Below are 23991 nucleotides of genomic sequence, written 5' to 3'. Positions count from 1 at the left end.
ATTTTGTTCATCATCGCGATTTGGAGTCACTACCTTCTTGTAAGTCGATAGTCCGGCTCGTTTTTTGGCTCGATGCACGGATGTAGACGATACACCCAGCTTATTTGCGGCATCTCGGAGAGAGAGTTTAGGGTTTTGCTTGAAACTACCGGCAACTCTCTTTGTCGTCTCAGCGGCTTCCGGTTTTCGATTTCTCCCCGATCCAGACTTCCTGGCTGTCGACAAACGTTCTCCAAACACTTTAATTACATTTATTGCGGTTGATTTGGCAACTTTTAGCAATTTTTCCAGTTTGGCGTGCGAGTAGCTCGGATTTTCGCGATGCGCGATTAAAATTTTGATACGCTGCTCTTCTTCCTAGGACGGCATTTTGACAACTGAATAGTGAATTCCAAAATCAAAAGAAGAGCAACATTCTACACACACACCTTCAAAATGAGGGGTGTTCAGGTTTTTAAATGCAAAATTGAAAGAAATACGTCAAGTTGATATTGACCAAATTTTGACCGTATCACCCTTTAGTTAATTTTTTTAACCATTTACCTTTAACCTCGAAGTTTGATGTGTTTTATTTTGTCGAAATGGAATTCTTCCTCAAACTTGGTTTTAGTATGGACACGATTCATCATATTGGGAACATCTGTTTTGCATAAAAAAGTATTACACAACATCGACGAGGATCATTTCACCCTTCATCAATCTGGCCCGGGTTAAACGTTTTTCATTCGGAAAGATCCAACCAAACGCCAAGGAATCACACTTCCAGAACCCGTGAGTAGGGCCTACACAAACAAATAACATAACACAGTTGTTGTCGGTCTTGTTCTGATCGGGAAGATTAGACCCATGTAGTTCTTTGAGGAGTCGTGGTTCGTGACTGTTGATGTTTCGCTTCGTCGTTGCATGTTTCGACACACCATCAATCGCGCGCTGCTGTGGCGAAACCTTCATCGGTTGCAAGCTAGTTATCAGATGTTGCGAGTTTCTTTTTTGTTTCTAGGAGGCGTCGATCGACACATTTCACGGATCGATCGGAGATTGTTTGCTGTTCAATAGATATGGACCCGGATGTCCTTCGACATTTCCGATGCTTAACCGAAGACGAAAAAAAAAACTCACCGGTTCGATCTAATTAATTTCATATTTGCTCAATCCGGTGGGCCTCCGTTTTCCTTCAGCTACCTCTTGGAAGGTCTCAAAAAGCGTATAGGAGTAGATCTAGTTTGTTCCGACGGATTATTGTCAACATCTTGCGGGCAAATCTTTCGCGAAGTGACGCCCACATGTCGTCAGCGAGCAAAGACATCATCAAATAGCCTATCTCTTCAGCGCGCGTGTCAAGACCTGAGGAGCTCGCTCGTCATCGTGTGTGTCGTATGTACACATATGTAGGCTAGAAACATGTTTGAACCATCAGGAGGAAGCTGATTTACGATCGTTCCACTACTCCAAAGCAGCTCATTTTCGCTCCACATCGATAATTAGCCGTGGAGAAGCACATGAGGCGAGATATATGGCACGTACCAAACGAATAACAACTGATCACACTGATCGCTTGACTTCTAGACATCGTAGACAGGGGAGGATCACCTCGTCAGACAGCGATCAGAGGCCTCAACTCAACAATCAATGTGACAGCTTTGTGTCTCGTTATTGCCCTCCAATGTGCCAACGTACATTATCTAGGCTTATGCAAATTGTGCGAAGGCAGTGTGACAAAACAAAAAAAAAATCCTAACCGGCTCGTCTAATTATAGTTGCTGTCATAAAAGCATAAACATGAATTTATATCTAATTTTTTCGATTTTCTGGTGTATCAGCCATGGCCTGTCGGAATCGAAATGCTCCGCGAAGCTTGATAACTTTGGTGCTGGTGCTGGTGTTGATGCTAGAGAGAAGACGTTGGGTAGATTGCTCTATTCCATCATCGAGGAGCGTTCACCTGGTCCTATTAAACCACATATAGATGGGGAGTATAAAATGGATCATTATTGTTCAAGATACCTCTCAAGCTGGTGCTGGTGCTGGTTTGCCAATCCTCGACTAAATCACATCACAGCATCGAGCATCATCGCTCTTCAGACTGATTTGCTACACGAACTCAGCTCAACGAAACACAGCTCGCGTCCGCATCGTCACGCAGCCCGGTTAAACAAATAATAAAATCATAAATATCTAATACAATTATCATAAACATAAATAAATCAATTTAAATCCCATTAGATAGCAGAAACGCGTAGACTGGGGAGAGCACAAACCTCAAGTATACATGTATGAATTCAAACGAAAACTGGCTTAGGACTCTTGATGTTTTGCTTTTTCTTATGGTTGAAGCCTGGATGAAGATCGAGCGATCGAGCTATGTCAATGAGAGTTTTTATTGTTTTAGAGCACATGATTTGTCCTTTTTGTTGCGCACTATATTTAGAAAAAGACGTTTGATTTTTTCCACATTTTTTTTCAGATTTGGATGATTATAGCGGGGTAGGACTATCTTCTAAAAAATCAACCTTGAATTCATTATATACGAGAAATAGTTCAAAATTCACACGTTCTGTAGCTCAGCACTCGAGAAAGTCGATTTCTTTAAGAAATCAGCCTACTTTTGAAAAATCATCAATTCAACACAACATTTAATTTAGCGTTAGTAGAGGAAGCAAAAAAAACTTAAAGGTGTTTGACATCTAACATAGTTTTAAAACAACAATTGAAATGATTTCCAAAGAAATAGAATTCCAACATTCAGTTGGGAGCATGTGATATGTTTAAGAAAGGGATTCATGAAAATTAAAGTAGCATTATTTTATTCAAGTTTTATTCATTTTTAGGAAAATCGCTCAAGAGAAACGATCAGGATACGATTCAAACAAGAAAATGTTTTCATCGATTAATGCTGATCGACCGAACGTTGTTGTTATTATTTTCGAGCACATGATTTGCCCTTTTTGTTGCGCACTATATTCAAAAAACTTTATGCCAAATAGACCAGACATTGAAGGATTTTCTGATTGCTGCGATGATTTTGTATTATGCATGCAGAAAATATCCAAAATATGAGCGCTAATAACACTGAGTAACATAAAAAGATTTTTTGAAAATAGTCCAGGGTTTTCCAACTGAATTAGACTAATATTGACGCCCTGAGTCCGAAAATGACCATGGTTTTGTTCAATCAGGTCAGGATATTAGAATACATAAATTTTTAAAAGTCGATTTTTCGCCAAAAAACAAATTTCTGCGATTTCTCAGCTGAGAAACCCCTGACGATTTTTTCGGTTTTTCTTAAGAAATAAAAGTCAACATATGCAAATTCTGTTAGTTTTTATTTAATCTAAGAAATTTGATAAGCATATTAGCATAATATTAGTATAAGAATGCGCGTAACGAGACACAAAAATTTAGAGTTTACGGCATAAATCGCCGTTTCTTCGATTCCCGTTTGTGAGTAGCTGCTGGGTTATCTCTCTTCAGTGACCAGCAGTAGTCCGCCATCATGACTGCGTCCCACCTCCCTGGTACCTCTCCTCCATTTGGCGCATATCTTGATGGAACCTTTCTCCCTGCTCGTCGCTCATCGCCCCTAGGTTTTCAGGAAACTTCTCCATATGTGAGAACAAGAAGTGCATCTTTATACCTATCAAACACCCCAGTTTTTGGAAGGCCTCTATCATGCTGCTGACGAGTGTGGCGTGGTTTGCTGCCTTCGTGTTCCCCAGGAAGTTGATCACCACCTGCACAAACGATTTCCACGCAGCGCGCTCTAGTGTGTTCATGGAGTTTTCAAACTCTGCGTCCTTCATCAGCTGCCGTATCTGTGGGCCATCGAAAATGCCTGCCTTCAGCTTCTCAATGGTCAGTCGAGGAAAGTCTTTGCACAGGTAGTTGAAGCATTTCCCATCCTTGTCCAGGGCACGCGTGAACTGTTTCATTAACCCTAGCTTCATGTGTAGTGGTGGGATCAATATCTTCTCCCGGTCAACCAGAGGTTCGTTTATGATGTTTCTCGCCCCAGGTACTAACTGCTCTCGTGCCGGCCACTCTTTCTTAACATAGTGGTGGGCTCTGTCTCGACTGTCCCACATACATATAAAGCATGGGTACTTCGTGAACCCGGACTGTTGACCAAGTAGAAAGTTCACCATCTTGAAGTCGACACAGATGATCCATTGGTGCTGCTCATATTGGATTTTGTCGAGCACGTACTTCACTGCTTCATATTTCTCTACAAGAGTTGTGGAGTGCGCAAGAGGGATTGAGGCGAACTGGTTCCCGTTGTGGAGGAGCACACACTTCAAAGAGCGCTTACAGCTGTCAATAAACAGTCGCCATTCTCTCGGATCGTAGTGAGGAGCCCCGAGTTTAACAAGAAGACCGGCGACATCTCGGCAGTACACTAGGTCTTCCTCCTGGCAGAAGTAGCCCATGTAGTCCTCATGCCTTCTACGAAAGTATGTGATACGCGCGTCCTCGCCAAGTAGATTTTTCTCTTTGAGTCTGGAGGCCAACAGCTCGGAGGAAGTCTTTGACAAGCTGAGATCCCGAACAAGATCATTTAGCTCACATTGTGAAAAGGGCTGCGGACAATCTCGTGCTTCATACTCTTCTGCATATCCTCCCTCGTCTGTACTGGTAGTGGTGGCCTCGTTGTCGCTGTGAGGAAGCTCTGTGAACGATGGTACAGGAATTTCTTCGCAGTGAGCAACTGGACGGCGGGCAGATGGAAGGTCGGGGTACTGGAGGCTGTGCCGATTCTTCCGGTTGATACCAGTAGTATTGATTGCGCAGAAGTAACAATCCGATGCATGGTCAGACGGCTCCCTCCAAACCATCGGTATCCCGAACTTCAGTGAAGTTTTCGTGCCCTTCGTCCACCGCCGGAAGTATTCCACACCTTGTCCGGTGCCCAGGACTTAGCTTGGTCACCCAGCTTGACTGTAAATTAAGCCTGGTAGGCGCTCTTCACAAAGCCTGTGATGTTCTTCCTGTCCGCTGTCAGCGTGTATTCTCCGCAGATGTAGCAGAAAACGTCAGGCTTATTCATGAATGAATGTCGAGCAGAAGCCATATTAATAACCTGAAATAGTAATAGAAATATGTAGCCTACTTTCAGATAATAAATTTTGTTAATTTTTTTAATAAGTTAATTTTATAATTACATAGATTGAACTTGTAACGGACTATTTGAAATATCCAAACGGATCGCTGAAATAAAAGTAGCGAAATATAAAAGTGCCATCTCGTGGTGGGTTTTGTAATCTTGTTCTAGCAAACGCTTAAAACGGTCCTTCGAAAATAGCTTGGCGCGCGATAGACTTGGAATAAGTCAACGGAAACGTTCTCTTAACCCGGTTGACCACCGTAGGTATGAGTGGGAGCAGGATAGCATATCAAGAACAGACCTTTTGTTGAATAGGACTATGCCCTGACTGCCTTAAGGGAAACTTGCCTCGAGGACTTGATTGCGAAGCGCCAAACCGGATGGTTACCAATTTTGGAGTGCGATATCGTTTACGTTATTTAAAGAGCAAAAAGACTCTTAGATTTTTGAACAATTAGTTTGATTCCGTTTTGAGTATTTCGGACACTGTTTTATACATAAATAGTTAGTGAAAATCAGGTAGATTCGTGAAGTAAGTAGTTAAACAAGTTAGTTAACTTGAGAACCACGTGTAACCTATTGTAATGTCTAATAGTGATACAGGTGAAATGGCTGGTCATACAATCGGATCAGAATACGCTTGAGAATAGCGAGCGTTGTTGAGGTAAAAAGGTAAAAAAAAGGAGAAACATCGAAATTGTTTCACAGTTCTGATATAAATTGTGCATGTAAACCGTTGACAGGAATCCCGCGTCAACGTGGGTGCGAGTCTGGGCTACCGACACGGCCAATACCAAAGCTCATCGATCTGCAGTGCTAGAGCAAACGCGGTGAAGGTCTCGGTTGTGGTCTGAGAAACCCCCGGGTCTGTAGAATCCTTCCTGCCCAGACTGTTTTGGTCGGTTGCATCAGTTGGTCGTTTACGTCACCATCCAAAACGACTATCCACCTACGCCATCGAGCTGCAACGAAAGGCAACCTCCAGCAGCGACATACACGGTTGCGGTTTGAGAGCCCCCGGTGTAGTAAAGCCTCCAACGCAGTACGTACCGACACCCTCTCAGTCGTTCTCGCCTACCTCCGAGCGACTCTGGTATGTACAAAAACAAAACCCTCTGTTCCTGAATGACGGCTGTTAGAATTAGGTAATCCAGTGTAAACTTAGCGTAGAATTGAAAGGGAACCAGATAGGAGTTAAAAGGAAACACAAAAATCATAATAGAAAGTATTTTACCTTAAAAGAACTTATGTTGGTTATCTATCCTATTCGGAATGCGCCTATTGGTTATGCAATCTACTTGAACGCAAGTCTACCTTGAGTACAGCTTTCTTATTAGAAATTGAATTTGAATCGGTAGCAGGGGTGTCAGGTGTCCTGATTTATCAGGATTTGTCCTGATTTTCGAGAGACCGTCCTGATTTTTCAAAAACGCTTGAATTGTCCTGATTTTTTTGAAAATCACCCTTAAAATGTCTTGATTTGTCCTGATTTTTTTTTAAAATATCCAAATCCTTATTAAATTTATTGTTAAATGATGAAAACATCAAACAAATCTTAAATAAAATAGTTTAATCAGTTAAACCAAAGAGATTCTTCGATTCAAATGACATTTAAATGAGGTTTTTCGATATTAACTGGAGGCCAGCCAAGGTTATTCTTGGTTCAGTTGCATAATTCGAGGCGTCATCAGCATTTATATTTCGCTTTATTTATGCAATCTAAGCAGAACTGCATTTTATTTTCACCAATTTGGTGGTGTCCTGAAAAATCCTGATTTTTTCTTGGCGGTGTCCTGATTTTTGACAAAACGACCTGGCACCTCTGATCGGTAGTCCTACTACATTCTCTTACCGGTGAAAATCGTGCCAGGGTTGTGCTTAATTATTTACCCTGTTTGAGTTTGGTATACTGTGGGCCAGAGTGAGATAAGTCAAGCCATTAAACCCAACCCGCCTTGTTGAAGAGTTTCGGTCAGCATCCAAAAAAAAACTTGTGTCAGTAACCTTCCTTTCAGGAAGTGGCGCCCTAATTAAAGTTACTGACATTGTGGGCAAGACGAATCCGTTACAAACTCAAAACCCCTATTACTAGCATATAGAAGCGTATATGGCCATATGGCTGTATCTCAAAATGTTGACCTGATACAGAAAAATCAAAGTGATATTCTAACTCAGGACACAAAAATTAGTCTAAATCCGCTGAGAAACCTCAGACTATTTTTTGGCTGTCACCCAGTGTAATTAATCATAGCATCTTTGCCTACTAGCGACACGTCGCATACGTCGCGACGTTGAAAATAATAACGACGCAGCGCGAGTTTCCTAGGAGACTCGAAGCATACGATCGAGGGCACAAGGAAAATGTACAGTAAATAACATAAACAATGTTCAAGTACTACTTCGAAATCGCCTACTGGACTGAAAAAAGAAAAACAAACCTGCGATTGACAGGAATCCCGCTAATAAAAAAGCGTCGCTAGTCCTACTGTCGCTTTTCGGTTTGGTGCTATACACATAAGAAAATTCAAAAAGGACGTACTGCAGTGCGGCTGCCCACTTAAAGAAATGAAGGTGCAAGGAGTTTCGTTGTATGATTTTGAAATATAAACATTCCCTCTTACAAAAGAATTGTTATGGCAAATATCAAACCATTTTTTTTTAAATTAACATCGTTTAAACGACCGCTTCTTTGTTTGCTTCTTATATTTTATTTGCTGTAACACTATAAGTATACCCTTGGCCAATGACTAAAAATGAGAGTATTCCAAAATGAAATTTTGTAAAATAAATTGAGATTTGTTATTTCAGTTTGAAACATCAAAAACAACATAACACTTTGAAGATGAGATTGGTAGTACGCTCATCTTATTTGAATAAAGTATTAAAGTTAAAAAAAAAATGCATTTCAAGAGTTTTAAAATTGTATCATAAAGTTGGTTAAAAAATTAAAACAAAATTAATCATCGCGAGAAAACCAGAAAAGTTATACTTTCAATCAAAAGCGGCTAAATTGCTAACTTTATGAGAATATCAAAGACAATACGCTTTTCCTAACATAACTTTAACTTTTTTTTTACTAAGAAATGGTTTCTTATTTGATTCTTGAATTCAAAATTCATAATTGATGACGATATTTTATTATCATTTAAAAGAAATCAGAATCTAAATCTCAAATCTACAATCCAAATAACAAATTAGAATCTTAAACAGGAATTTGGGTTCTTAGTTCTGATATTTGAATTGGCAAATTTATATCTTAAATCTGTAATCTGAAAATATGAATTTGAATTTATTTACCTTAAACTTGGAATTGTTTGTCCATATCTTGAATATTAAATCTACTTTTGAAATTAATAAGAATGCAGATAACATAATTTTAGTTTTAAATCGAAATTCAAATGAATATATCCAACCATGACATTTTATTCTTGAATGTTGATGCGGAATATTTCTAATTTTGTTTCAATAATAAGCAGTTGTTATATGATAAGAAGTTTGTTGTTTTTTAATCAACTTTAAAATAAAAACTGAAGCTGATACAAATCTCAGTATTTGATTGAAAAATAAAAAATTTAAAAGTGATTTTTAAATGTTGAAATGAAATTTGGAATTTTGATGATGATACCTAAATTTAAATACTGAATTTGTTATTCAATTTCATCAATTGATAAGTATGAAATCATTCGGAAAAAGAATGGTTTGTTACAGTTTCTGCTTTGTTTTTATTATTTTTAAATGAATTTTTCAACGAAATTTTCAAAATAAGATAATTTTTGAACATGTTAACACATTAGGGGATTAAAAGCCGGGATGCACCGAAATTGACATGTTTTATCTCATGGGCGAAATTCTACAAATTTTGTTTCTCTATGTTACTGAAAGCAAGATTGTGTTTAATTTTGTAGAATATATTTGTAATTATTGGTTTCATAACATTTGAGTCATGCTTTTTAGTGCTATCGGCAAGTGAAAAAATGCGTTTTTATATGTCCACAATGTGTTAAAACAAGTCCTCTATCTTTATTAGTTTTCTAAAATAATTCATATGCCTAGGTATGATATAATTATAAAAAGAAAACGCCATTTGAAACACCGTGTAGCGCTACCCGGTTTCATCCGGATGACTTATGGCTTTTCCATAATAATAAACTTCCAGGTCACATTAATCACTTTACTTAATTAAGACGAAGCTGTTTTGCACGAGTGTCTAATAGTTTTAAACAGTAGATTTTTTCAGCACGCTGTCGTGATTTTACGAATCTCAATTCAGAGATTCACTTAAACACGTCTGTCACTCACAAAAATAGATCAATGACTGACTTTGTTTTGATGGTTTGCCCAGTGTTGCCAAAATAGCAAATGTTGCCATTAAAATATATTTTATTTTAATAATCTTCAGTGTTGCTGAATACAACTATTATTTTATTATATTTTTAATTAAATTTGATTTATTTTCTACATATACTTCATCTCATCCCTACATTCCTTCTCACCTCTGTTCTCAATCAAAATTTTTACGCGTCGACTATTGTTTTTTTTTTCCTTTAGAACAAAATTTTACTAACCAAATATCCTTAATTTTTTATCCATATTCTACATCTTTATTCTCCATCTTACAAATTTTATTTAATTTCTGCTTAATCTTCATCTCATCTCTACATTCCTTTTCAACTCTATTCTCAATATAATCTTCAATTTACAGACGTTTGTTTTTCTAAAATACAAAATTTTATATCCCAAATATCCCTCATCTCATCCCTACATTCCATTCTATGCAAAAGCTTTTCCAATCTCAATTTTTTTTTTTGATAATTTTCATCCCATTCGAAAAAATTATTCACAAAAGCCTTTCCAATTTGTGCTTTTCTTGTCGCTCTGCTTTTGTTTACCAGAGCCGGAACAAACCGCAAAAAAAACATTCTTAGCAACATTTTTCTCAAACTGTGCTTTTCTGGTCACTGTGTCTCTGTTTACCAGAGTCGGAATAATTCGATAGTATTCTTAGAAACAGCCTACCCAATCTGAAGGCTTATACAATGCAAACAACCAGCAGCAGTAGCCGTAAAAATCCAAATCAAACTAAAAAATCAGAAGCAACAGCCTTAAAAATCTGTGATTCTTAGGCCAATTCTGTATTTTTCCACCAGAAGGCCAAATCAAAACAAACAATCAGCAGCAGCAGCCTTAAAAATCTGCACTTCTTAAAGCTAATCCGTCTTATTCTACCGGAAGGCCAAACCAAAACAATCAGCAGCGGCAGCCTTAAATAAATATCTGCGCTTCTTAAAGCCAATCCGTCTTATTCTACCGGAAGGCCAAACCAAAACATTCAACAAAATCTGTGATTCTTAGGCCAACTCTGTATTTTTCCACCAGAAGGCCAAATCGAAACAAACAATCAGCAGCAGCAGCCTTAAATATCTGCGCTTCTTAAAGCTAATCCGTCTTATTCCACCGGAAATCCAAACCAAAACAATCAGCAGCAGCAGCCTTAAATATCTGCGCTATTTGTTCTTATTCTACCAACCACGCCATTGTCGTGATTTTACGAATCTCAATTCAGAGATTCACTTAAACACGTCTGTCACTCACATGAATAGATCAATGATTGACTTTGTTTTGTTTGTTTGCCTAGTGTTACCAAAATAGCAAATGTTGCCATTAACATTTATTTTATTTTAATTATCTTCAGTGTTGCTGAATACAACTATTATATTATTTTATTTTTAATTAAATTTGATTGTTTTTCTACATATACTTCATCTCATCCCTACACACGCGTCGTAAATTTGGCTAACGAGTGGGAAATAAGATTGAGTTAAGCAAGTTTTTCGACACTGAATTCAGTGCTTAAAAAGTAGCACCTTTCGGTATTGTTTTCAGTTTCGAGATGTTCGCTTTACAACACAGAATTGCGTATAATTTTTTTTTAAAGAAATTTATAACGAACGCATTAATCGTTCATAAAAAAGCCATGTATTTTCAAAAGGAAATTGATCCTGATTTTGTTAAAAAAAAAAGACATAGCCTATTTTCGTTTCTTGAAACTCATGTTTTGACGTAATCAAGCAAATGTGGAAAAAATGATCAAATAAATGTAAATTACCATGTGTGAGAGAAAAAAGTATGACTATGGTCATTTAAATTTTAGTGCGTCATAAACCAAGAATGTGCGAACGAGGGGGGGCGGGTGGTGTTTAGGGGTTTGAACCCCCTCGACCCTCCCATGGAGATTTTTTCCAAATTAAATTTCCACCGTAGTATCGGGAAGTTACTTGATCCTAAAGGGTGTTTAATGACAAAAGTTAACAAGCATTTATTTACAACAGGCGATACCCTATTTTTTTTATTAATTATTCACAATGCTGATATGTGGTCGCTATGATTTTAAAAGTTTATAAAAAAAATAAAAAAATATATAAAGCTAAAAATGATTATCTTAGTTGAACTTTGATTTGATGAATTTGATATTATGCTCATCATGTAGAGCGAAGTTTCTCAAAAATATCCATCACTTTACAAACATACGGCCTTGATTGGAAATATGCACATAAATTCGCCTAGGTAGTATGGTATATTTTTTTCCATTGCTGCTTGATTCTATAAACTACTTTCTAAATATGTATGTATCCATCATCACAAGCAGCGAGCTCGTGCCCGGGAGGCTGCTCGTCGCTCATGTGGGTGGTATTTGCATACTTTCCATTCACTTGCTCCGATTCGGTTTCCTCAGCTCAGTTTGTGATACTATACAGCAATCTCTGGACACATTTTTCGCGGGAAGATTCCAAGCAAGGTTGTTTTTTATGTCCCTAGACAAAGATGGATTTTTTTTTAAAACTCAAAATGAGTCCAGTTGCTTTGAGATGAAAATAAGATCACATTCAGCTGCATCACTTGCTCTTTTGCGTTGCCTCGCAATAAACCTTCCCATACCATCCTGATGCAATCTGGGCGTAGGTTCAGCTTCGGAGCAGAATTTGCGCCCCGCAACAGCATTATAATTTATGTAATCGCTATTTAATTTATGTAGCTCTATCGTGCCATTTGCATATGGGTTGGCCGAAGAGCTACTCGCGGTAGAGATCGGTTCAACTTAGGACCGTCTCGTACGTAACGTAACAGACCCCAGAACAGACCCAAGAAGGGTTTGAGGAACGCACCATCGGACAGCCCCCAGATAATGGCAACTATTTCTGATCGTGCGAGCGCGCGTGGACTTTTCTCGCCCTGCCAAACTGAACTGAACTGGGCAAGAAAGGCCCAAGATCGGCTAGTTAATAAATTTGAATTTTATTTATTTGATGGCAGATCGGAACGTCGCAGTCGTCGTCTTGGTCTTGGGTTCTCGTATCGGGAATTCGCTAAGGCGCGGATTGCATTTGTCCAACGGCTCGTGCTACCGAATGCCACCACTTTTGGACCAGACGACCGATGATTCTCGTCAATGAACAGCCAAATGAGACACTTGCACCCATTTATTAGCCAATAACGAATCGAATGTCTGTGACTGCTGGCCCTCAATTTGATGAATCAATAGTCAATGAAGAAGTTAATATAATCACACAAACGACAAAAGTAAGTTTAATATTCATTTTTATTTAGTTGAAACAAAACTAAAATTTCAATGAAAAATCATGAATTCACCAATAATTCATAACGCAAATTAATCTTAGAGGTCATCAGCTAACTCTGATGCTTTGTATCGCATCTGACCTGTAAGTGCATGATCCAGAAGGTCAAATTGCAAATTGCTCTCGGTTGGAGTAATGGGATCTTAACTAGAGGTAAGATCAACTGTCTGTGAGTGGTAGATGTTTCATTCAATAATATAAGTAGTTCATGTGTTCCTACCGAAAGTACCAAACCGCATAAACACTCTTCCTTGGCCCGGAGACGGGCCACATCAAATGCAACGTTCGTGAGACAGTAATACAAGATTTTATGACCAGAATTAACATCATCTCAGAGCTGCTTTTGGAGACAGAAGAAGGAGGGATGCTTTTTTTTTATACGAAGTTAAGGTAACTGGATCAGTTTTGAACAAATGTTTTCTCGAGTATTTCGAATCAAAATTCATTATTCAGGTAATTTAATTAACGATCGTAATACCTAAAAAAATTAACTTCCTTACCATAATTTTTAGCAAAGTTTAAGAATCACAACAGCCACATCCTTGTGAATGTGTCTTCACAACCCTGTGGAGGGTCTTTTGTATCTAAAAACGGCACACTCTTTAAAGCTTATTAGAAAATTAAGAGTTTATGCTAATTTTTATTATTCGCAATGCGCTTGGTGGAGAAGGCTACCTTTTGCATATTGGGTGGTAAGTGGTGTCATGAGCGAGACTCGCACAAAAAACGCGTCATTTTTGCATCCAATATTCCACATGGGGCGCCGCCGCTACAGCTTGTTTCTGGTCGGTTTTGAGCAAAAACAATTTTGTCTGCCTCGGGTAGACATATGCTAGACGGGTAAACACAACACTGATCAACAAATCTTATGTCCGGCAGATCTTTAATACTTAAAGAGAAAATATAAAGTTTTGCATCTCACCTTCATAAAAATCATTTAGAGTTTGATAGTTTTAAGAAATTTTAGAGGCGGGTATATATTATCTACTCACAATGAAAAGATACAACACTCAATGGACTATATTATTACTATAGGCCCCAAAAGATATGAATTAAGACTTTTAATGATAATGTTATTAAACAAATAAAAATATAGACGCAACAATGTCATAAAAATGATCACGTATAGAAAAGACCAATAGGGGAAAGGTTTCCTAAATGGGCCTATCGGGTTAAATGACCCTACGGCCGTTTGACGAAATGGCTGACAAGACAACATATCTAATCAATGCATTTTGAGGGTGATACACATGGAACATAAGGCAAGAATAAATTTTATGAATAAACCAACTCAAAAAAAATTTAAAAATTCATGCAAGGTTTTGATACCTTTTGATGTAATATTTTGACTTTTAAAAATTATACGTAAAGAAGCTCAAAACAAAAATCTGGGTGGTTTTTGTTACTTACTCAAATGAACTTATGAAATTAAACATATTTCAGCTTTTGTGGAGGTTTAATAATTATATAGTGGAATAATAGAGTGTTTTTGTATGCCCCTATCATGTTTGTAAAATGCCTCCATCCTAAAATAACAGGTTAAATAGAATAAATAAACGATTATTATCATTGAACATTCAAATCTAAGCTCTGAACAACATCTTAATAGAGAATTGAAGATTTAAAATCATATTTGCTAAAGTTTTTCTCATGGATGAACTGCCTCCATAGTATGGCAACCCTAACTTTTGTTTTATTCCATAAAATTATAATGTACATAGATTTGTATAAAACTTCAGCTATCGTACGGAAATTATTACTTTCTAGCAGTTTCAATAAAATTATAATGAAATATTTCCCAAAAAACAGAAATTTTGTTCAAAACATAAATAGGCGCATTTAGCCCGCACGGTTTGAGGTTCGGCATTTTAGACAACACTTTTAATAAAATCATTATCTTGGAAACAGAAGAAAGTTTTAACATAAAAATTACTCCAATGTATAGAAAACAGATGCCTGCACACGTGTAAATAGTTTTTGTACACACATACGATGTGATATTTGATTAAATCAGTATTCTGCTTAGTAGGCGCATATAGCCCGCTCCTCCCCTAATGGAGGGAGAGGTCATTTGAAAAGGCGAAATCGTGTAATGCTCGCAATAATCGGCTACACATCTCCCCTCCACACAAAAAAAAAATCAAGTGATAACAGAAGAATCTCTTTTTCCAAATTATTGGCTTGCTCCGTTAGTCCAGGGTACAACGAAGAAGCACCCTTTCGGTTCATGTGCCAAGTTTCTTTTAATCTCTATACTTCCAAATATTTAAGCCTATAGTTTGAGGAAACCCCCGAATTGTCCTCTTTTCCTCCCATTTCTGATAGACTGATATGTTCTATGAGATAGAGAATTATTAATTTTCTAACATAATTTGTCTATGGCACCCTTATGTTCCTTCATCTTCGAAAAATATTTTATCGTTTTTACATTAATCGGTCCCACTTATTGTTCAATTCAATATCCTTGTCTCCATCGTAATCTTCCAAGTACAGCTTACTAGATTTAAATTTTCTCAGTTTCATTAATTTCTGGATATTGTCGTTATCTAAGGGTTCTCCGAGCCATGATGCCGTCTTGTCGCCTTTGCTAGCGTCCTTTTTTGAAGTGATGTTTACACTACAATATCCGAATTAAGAATGACTAGGTTGGCACAAATGCCGTTGTATTTACACATTAAAGATACCGTGATTCATTGAAGATATGTTGTGATCGAAGTAGTCGGGTTTTCCCCATTCTCGCATTATGTTCACATGTTCGTCGTTTATAAGTAAGTGTTGAGCAAGGAATATTTAGAGAAGGTAGTGCCAAAGCAACCCTGCTCCAGTATTAGTACCGACTGAGATGTCACAATCACGAAAAATCTGTTAATTTACTAGGAAACTTGCCTTTTTCGTTAATAATTCAAAGATTCTGCTGGAAATTTTCCTTTTGGAATACATGTTATCCTAGAAGAAATCTTGCTCTTCAAGATCGGTTGCATTTTCGAAAAAAAAAAATCTGTAAAATAGACCATCGAAAGTTCGAAAAAAAGGGAATTTTCCACACTCAAATTCGCAAAACTTCAAAATTAGTTTAAAATTTTCCATGAAAATGGTCAAGTTAGTACAGTTTAAACTCCTCATAACAATAAAGTTATCAAAATACATATTTATATACAAAACTACAATATTTTATTGGCATTTTAGTTAACTGAGTTGACTATCGTTAATTGATGTTTATTGTTCTACATAAGAATTGTGGAACTGGATGGTAAAAAAAACATGTCAATCATTTGAACACTCAATAACTACCTGATAGACCTTTAAAAAGCTGTTTTTTCTTCATTTTTGCACGTTTTAGCTTCAAGGTGACATTGCATTCATTTAGAAAATAAGAAAAAAAAAACATAATGCAATCTTTAAAGGACAAAAAAACTTCATAACATAGTTGAATAGAGGCCTTACAATACAATCAAAATGTAATTGGAAATCATTTTCGTTCTAAACGCGTTTTTTCTTTGAAACTCCTGCATTCTTATATAAGTTTTTGATATAATCGTTTTTGTGACTTTATAAAAAAATCCAACCTTATTTAAATATTCGTTGCGTGATGAGAGGCATATGATTTCATTTGAAATTTCATATATTCTTTTTCTTATTTTTCATTATCTGCATATCTATCACGGGCCATTCCGACTAAATTTTTTTTAGCATGGTTCAACTTTCCGTCCCAAATTTCTTCTATTTAAACATTTCATTGTTGGACATCCCGTTTTAACTTGCTTGCGCTTTTTTTTGTCATGTTTACTTCCGAGAGACTGACTATGAGATTAGAGTGTCCATTTCCCGGCCATTTAAGCGTTCCCGGGAATCGGGAAATCTGACGATCTTTTTCCCGGGAGTTCTCGGGATTCCGGGAAAAATTGAAAATGAAAATTTAAACATGAAGATCTTTATCCTCTACTGCGTACGAGTTCTTATCACTATGGTATTTTTAATTTAAGGTAGTACCTATGTAGTATTGCAGAAAAAAATTTCAAATTTTTTGATGCCTAGAAAATTCAATTAGCAAACCGAAGATTCAAAAACAAAGCACTTTAACCGACAAACTGGTCTGATTCTAGATGCAATAATTTGAAATAATTGCGAAAGATTTCTCACTATCGATAGAAGTAAGTTAGCTTGACTTCAGGTTATTCATCAAATATCGTAAATTTTCAGATAACTATCCATTTGATTTAAAATATTTCATTTTTTTGGTGATGATTTTGCTACTGTCAATAGCATCCGAAGCGGATGTTCTAAATGATGAGTGTTGCAAAATGGAACATTCAAAATCTCTCCGTAGCGTTTCATTATTGGGATTGTTTGTTTTAGTTGAGGCTCTTTGTCGTTTTTCACTTTTACACTAAGTTTTCGATGGATTTTTTTTTATAAATGCAATGTACAAGCCAGATCTAAGAAAAAAATATTTAACACTAAACCATCAAGGTAGAACTGGTAGTACTATCATTTGCCTTCCTCAATCTGATTGATTTTTTTCCAATTCAGATCGTGTAAGTTTGTAGTAATTTTTCTGACTTCGGGAATTCCCGGGATTTTTTAAGCGTTTCCCGGGATTTGGGAATTCCCGGGTAGGACACTCTATATGAGATCCCTCAAACCGTCCTCTGGTATTGGACATCTCGCTCCAAACACATAAAAAACTGTTTATTTCAATGAAATCTTTCGAACCCATTTGCTCATAAATTCGTCAAGTGAGTTATCAGAAAAATTTTCATGTTGGTTTTTCCGATCCAACGAAAAATCCATAATCATGAACACCCTTCATGTTGGTCCTCCCGATTCAACAAAAATTTATAAATTGAACTTACAGAACACTTTTCATGTTGGTCTCCCGATCCAACGAAAATTCTTAAAGTGAACCTACAAAGCACTTTTCATGTTGATCCTCCCGATCCAATGCAAATTAGTAAAGTGAACCTACTGAACACTATTCAGGTTGGTTCTTCCGATCCAATGAAAAATCATTCAGTGAACCTTCAGACCATTTTTCATGTTGGTCCTACTGATCCACCAGAAATTCGTAAAGAACACTTCAGAACAAGTAAGTCTTGTATGTTTTTCAGATCCAACGAAAAATTCATAAAGCGAACCTACAGAACACTCTCATTCAATGAAAATTTATAAAGTGAACCTGTAGAATACTTTTCTTGTTCGTCCTCCCGATTTAACGAAAATTTACAAAGTGAACCTACAGAACACTTCATATTTTGGTCCTACCGATCCCAACAAAAAACCGTAAAGTGAACTTTCAGAACACTTTGGGTGGTGGGAGGGCTAAGCTTAATCTGTATACCACGCTCATTAGGCCAGTTGTCCTCTAGGGTCACGAGACATGGGTATTACTCGGGAAAGACCTGCGTATACTCGGAGTATTTGAGCGACGAGTGTTAAGAACTATCTTTGGCGGCGTGCAGGAGAACGGATTGTAGAGACGAAGGATGAATCTCGCTCGCTGTAGGAACAAGACGAACAGGAGCGCAACGAGCGAGGTGGTTGGACCAAGTGGAGGGTGATCTGGTGAATGTGGGATACCCGAGAAATTGGAGAACAGGTGCCATGGACCGAGTGAATATTAGGATACATGTTCGTCAAGTTATGTCTTCAGTTGCTCGTGAAAGCTCGAGCGGAACGGTTCGGTTATCTCTTGGCTCCATGTGGGTGCTGCTAGTGGAAAGTGTTCGACAACAGAGAGCGAAAATAAAAGATGGTCGTATATGAGACGCCTGGATTATGTTGCGTGCTGTGAAACGAATTGAAAAATGTAGAGTTGAGGAATTAGATTTTGTGAAAGTTAAAGAACTTGAATGGAAAAATTTAAGAATGGTGCGGTAAATGTCTTAAATTAATGGTTCAGCTACGTCGAAAACCCGCTGCGTCTTATTTGGTTCGTTCGATTGAGAGTTGGTCATTCTTGACCAATATGTGAATATTGGAAGGCAGCTGTGGTAAAGTTGTGAAAATGAAGTGAAGGTGTACAACTGTTAAGAAAAGTTTGCGAGAGGAAGATCGGGTATCGTGTATTTATCAAGTGGAAAATGGGGCTCTGCCCCAGTGCGATGATAATTGTGCGCAAATTGCAAAAAAAGCATGGCTTGCTATGATGATGCGATCTAAATTATTTCACCTGTTCAAACAAATGTGGGTTCGCTAGATTGATACCCATAAAAATGAACGTTGTGTGTGTTTGGGAAGTGAGGGGAAAAGTTATGAAAGACGTGATGACCAGATTCAAAAGGTTGTATTTGTCGTCAGTGACCATGGTGATGCGGCGCTTACTTCTAGATGATACCACTAGATGTTGTCGTCATTCCAGTTCAGTCATGTTTCGTTTTTGAGAGAAAACAGCGAAGAAGACCGTCACATGCGAGAGCGGGAACGAGTTCTGGGTGAGACGTTTCCAATTTTTTCTTTCTCTTTTCTTCTTAATCCTTCCATTCAATACCATGTGGAATGGTTTAGCAGGTTATTCGTCATCTTCTCTAAAGGCTTAATACATTACACACCACATTTGCGCAACCTGTTTTGTAAAATCGAATCAAATATTTTTTTCCCCTTTTTTTCCCTTATTTCTTTTCAATTTTGGAGTTTTGGTTGCTGTAGCGGATTGGAGGTCTCGTATAACTGAAGGCTAGGGAGCCGGCAATCGTTGGAGCGAACAGAAATGCCTACACTTCGCTTAGTGTGGACTAAACTTCAATGCATTGGAATTTATTTCTTTCATGTTTTCTTCTATTTTTTTTTGTCTAAGATTACTAATTCGAAATCGGTATTTTTTGTTACAGCTTCATCATTATTCAACCAGATGTTTTATGCTAGTTAACTTTTATAAGAATGTTTTTGATGTTTTACACAAATAAGAATGTTTTAATATACATTTGAAAAAAAATTATACCTCCATATTTAGATGATTTTAGAATAAGGAGTTGTATTGATTTTCTATATTTTCTTAACCGCTTTTATAAACAACATAGGGTTGGCAGATCACCAGGAACGGCAACAAAAGTATTAATTAACTGATTTTTAAACAATTTCATTAAATATAAATTCAATCTATTAGCTTTAATGTACATTTTTCAGGAAAAATACTGATGAGCTATGTAATATAATAAACCACACTCAATTTTTCTTTCTGATATTTAATGTACTTCTTAATTAATCATATTTTATGCCAGACCGAACCAAACGCCATTGTGAAAACGGTGACCAACATAATTTAAAATTAATTCATTTAGCTGACAAATGAAGGTTCTATAATAAAATACTTCTACATAAAACTAAAGTCTCAAAAAAAACCTGAAGGCGTTTAGCTCGGCCTGGCCGAAACCAAACATTGGATGTTAACATTTTTATTTCTATTTCATGACATATTTTTATTTTTTCTGGTTTTAAGAACTAACCTTAATATATATTCTAGATTTCAGCTACGCAGAATCAGTAGACTTGAATTGTATTATTAAATAGCTAAAAGAAAGGACTTCTATAAATTGTAGTAGCTCCAAAGTTAAATATAATTGATTGTCATATATTCTCTATTGTGGTTACTTTTTTAGTTAAATTTCAATTACTAAATTAACATTTGGATTGAAAATTTTAATTGTTGCAGATCTAAGATTAGAAAATTACCAAATTAGAACATTCATTTATTTATTTAATTTGCATAGCAACACGGGCAGTTTTAAATAATCTTTGTTATAAAACTGATAATTCATTTAAGGAATATTAAAACAAGATAATCTTGGGAAATATCTTGAATCAGCTTTAGTTTTTGGCAACTTGTAGACATAAATGTTTAACCATTTTTTTTTTACTTTCCAGGATATTTTGAAAACATTTACCAAAGCTTCGCTGTATGGTTTGTCATTATTGAGTTAATTCTATACTATCTTATACATCTTACTAATTTCTCTAATTTAATCAAAATATTATTCTGTGGACCAACTTTTTTAAGTTAGTATGATTGATGTTTCATATTTCACTGATTTCAATAGTAAATTATTGTCAGTTTTATTTGATCTTTCTTTTTGGTTCATTATATATAAATCTTTCAAAGTTTTAAAACAATCAACCATATGAAAGCGTTAACATATCCTTATAAATTTTTTGATTACAGATTCCGCTTGTAAAAATCCTTATATTTACATTGATTTTTTTTATTATATTAGGTATATTGCTGTTTTACATTATTGTAGTATATTAAATCTAACATTCAAAATTATTAATTGTCTCGAGTAATAATGACATAAAACATTCACGTCTCAGTAGAACCAAATCATCCAGAAACCAGACGTTCTCACATTTCTGAAAACGTCGCCTTGTAGAATTTTTAGCTGAGTGGAAATCACAACACATTGCTGAACAGCACAAGTGTTAATTTCCACTCCAAACTAAATTTATTGCATACGTCTTATTCTCACAGAACAAAGAACGACGACCCCCGTCGTCGTCACCTAAAAGAATTTCCAAATTGCAAAGAGCGACGACTCATGTCGTCGTCAACTAAATCATTAAACTCGAGGTAATCTGATCCTTGCCTAGCCAGCTTACACGATTCCATCGTTGCCACACAGGGCGCTAACCGCCAGCCAATATGGCTTGCACATGCATCAATATGCTCGATAGTTGTCAAGCGCATCGATTGGACAGGCGCGTCTCTCTCTCTTTCTTAGTTATGCCGCGTCGTTTTCTCTCACCAGAAATCGACTGCCGATTGGTTAATTGCAAAAGTTTGGCAACTCCAAGCGCCTCCTAGTTGAGTAGACTAAGAACGATATTGTGTAGAGTTAAGGTGCCGTCGATTCTAAATTAATCAATAAACGACATTCTAGTAACAACACTCAATCGTCACACAAGTGTTCTTCACTCATCGTATCACCATACTTGTACTCAACCAGCAGCACATTTTATTACATTATTTATTTTCATGTTATATTCTGTATACTATAAACTGTTTATGGATTTATTAAATACAAAAGATTTGATTATCCGTTAGCTCAATTTTCCGTTTAAAAATCATGTTCCTATCATTGTTTGTACTTTGACTCATACAAATCTGAAAATCATTGGTTTTATGAAAAAATATCAAAATATTTTAACTACAATGTTTTTTGCATTTTTTTTTAATCATTACAAAAAGATTGACGGATAATCAAGTTTGATTCGTTTATCCGTGCTGAAAGAAAATTGAAATGCTCGGATAATTGAAGACGCCCTATATTATATTTTTGATTGATAAATTTTGTTCTGTTATATTTTATATTAATATCTATTGTAAAAATTTATTTCATATTACGTTGTATTATTTAATATTTAATCATATTATATTATTATCTACAAACCTCGAGGGTAGGGGCATCAGGGTATCCTTGTTTTGCAAAAGGAGCAGGTAGCGGTATGTGCTCGTTACCCGTTTCGAATACTGGACGTATCTCAATTTATGTCAAGGGAATTTGGCATGGTTGAGAAAAAGATCGTATTTGATTACTTTTTGTAAAATAAGGACGCACTCTCTTTTCGGAAGCCTTGGGGGCGGGATTATAATTTACATGCTATTCTGGTTAGTCAACAATTTGGTAATAGCTTCTCGAGACAACTCCTCTAATACCCTGGATACCGTAAGTGCCTCTGCTTGCGATTCTATTCCCTTAAAAGTCTCATTGAGAGGTTATAACTGTGTTGCATGGTAGCCAATATGGACGCGTGGGTTATTTTCTTGGCCATAACCGCGGCGCTGCCGCAAACCCAAGGTGGATTCATACATACATACACATGTTCGTCAAGTTATGTCTTGAGACGGAATACTATGAAAATAAAAAAATGAAAAATTGAACTGTGTAATAGTGACAAATAGCTATCGCTTATGTAGAAAGCAGCAGTGTTCGGCATTAAAGCGCTAATCGCTAATTTGTCTGTTCTGTTTTTGTTAGATAACTATCGTTTTCATTTATTTTTTCAAGAAACTTTTGTACCAGCAGATAGACAAACGTAACCACAAGTAATCAGTCCAGGAAGAATGCTTTTTTTGGAATGCTTTTTTAAAGTGTCTGGCTATCGCTAATCGCTAATTAGTCCGCTACTTTTTTGTCGACAAATTTGTTTTCTTACGGAATTTCTGTTGAAAAAAAGGATAAACAAACTCTATTAGGTGCAATTATTCAAGCAGGAATGCTGATAAATGTTATTTTCTATAAAGTGATGGAGTTTTTTGAGCCGTAAGTTCTCCAGAAATAAAGATAAAAAATATATATTAAAACAAAAATGTAGCGGACTAACTAGCGAATAGCGTTTTAATGCCGACCTCTGGAAAGCAGTTATTTAAAGACTTGACAAAGGATTACGAACAAAGATTAACTCAATTCCACCACTGAAACTTGCGTTTTCAACAGTTTTCTTACAGCCTAAATCAAGACTAATATTTCATCTGGAGACCGGTGTTACAATTTGTAATTTACTGTTAAAATTAACGATATGATTTGAGCAAAAGGCTACAGTTTTATTAAGAAATCCATTCCGTTACTAAAATAGAAATAACAAGGCTATCACTAGCACAAAATGGGTAACATTCGATGATCGTGTAATTTATATTAACCCATGCACAAAAACCCACTGAGCTGTGGTTTAAAAACATAGCCCCTCTAGGTAAAAAAGCGATCGAAAAGAAGCGGCAAAACTCATTGCAGTTTCCGCGTGGAAAAGGAATATTTAGACGTGTGCATTTCGGAAACTACTGGTTGTGCATCCGAAAGTGTGGAAAATTTAAAAAGAGGCTGTCTTGTAAGCTTTCATTGCCAGTCCCATTTTGTAATCGCGTCAACTTGGTCTGAATATCAAGTGCCAAATAAAATAACTACGACGAACTTTTTCGGCACTTTTCTGCTAAGGAAAGCCCTAGCGCGGGTATTTGATCGAATCGTAACTTCGATGGACCAGAGTCAATTGGCCAGCCGGATCTTTTTTTCTGTTGTCACGGAAAGGCCCAGGTCCAGGGCGGATCCTTTTTATTGCAACATGCCCGAGCGCGTGTTGCTAACGTGAAGGTAGATGGATAATCCACTGAAACACGCTCTAATCTAACCTTACTTCCTCACAGCTCGGACGACGTGGACCACGCCATTAACGTCAGAGACTGGGAACGGAAGGAAGAGCGAAATCACATAAAAGACCGGAAAGGGCGTTTGTTCCAAAAACGAAAGGGTCGCGTAAGCGCGAGTGTCCCAA

Source organism: Uranotaenia lowii, chromosome 3 (genome assembly GCF_029784155.1).
Source record: "Uranotaenia lowii strain MFRU-FL chromosome 3, ASM2978415v1, whole genome shotgun sequence".
In the NCBI taxonomy this organism is placed as follows: Eukaryota; Metazoa; Arthropoda; class Insecta; order Diptera; family Culicidae; genus Uranotaenia; species Uranotaenia lowii.
The sequence above is the reverse complement of the archived record's forward strand: the minus strand, read 5'-3'. Positions refer to the sequence as shown.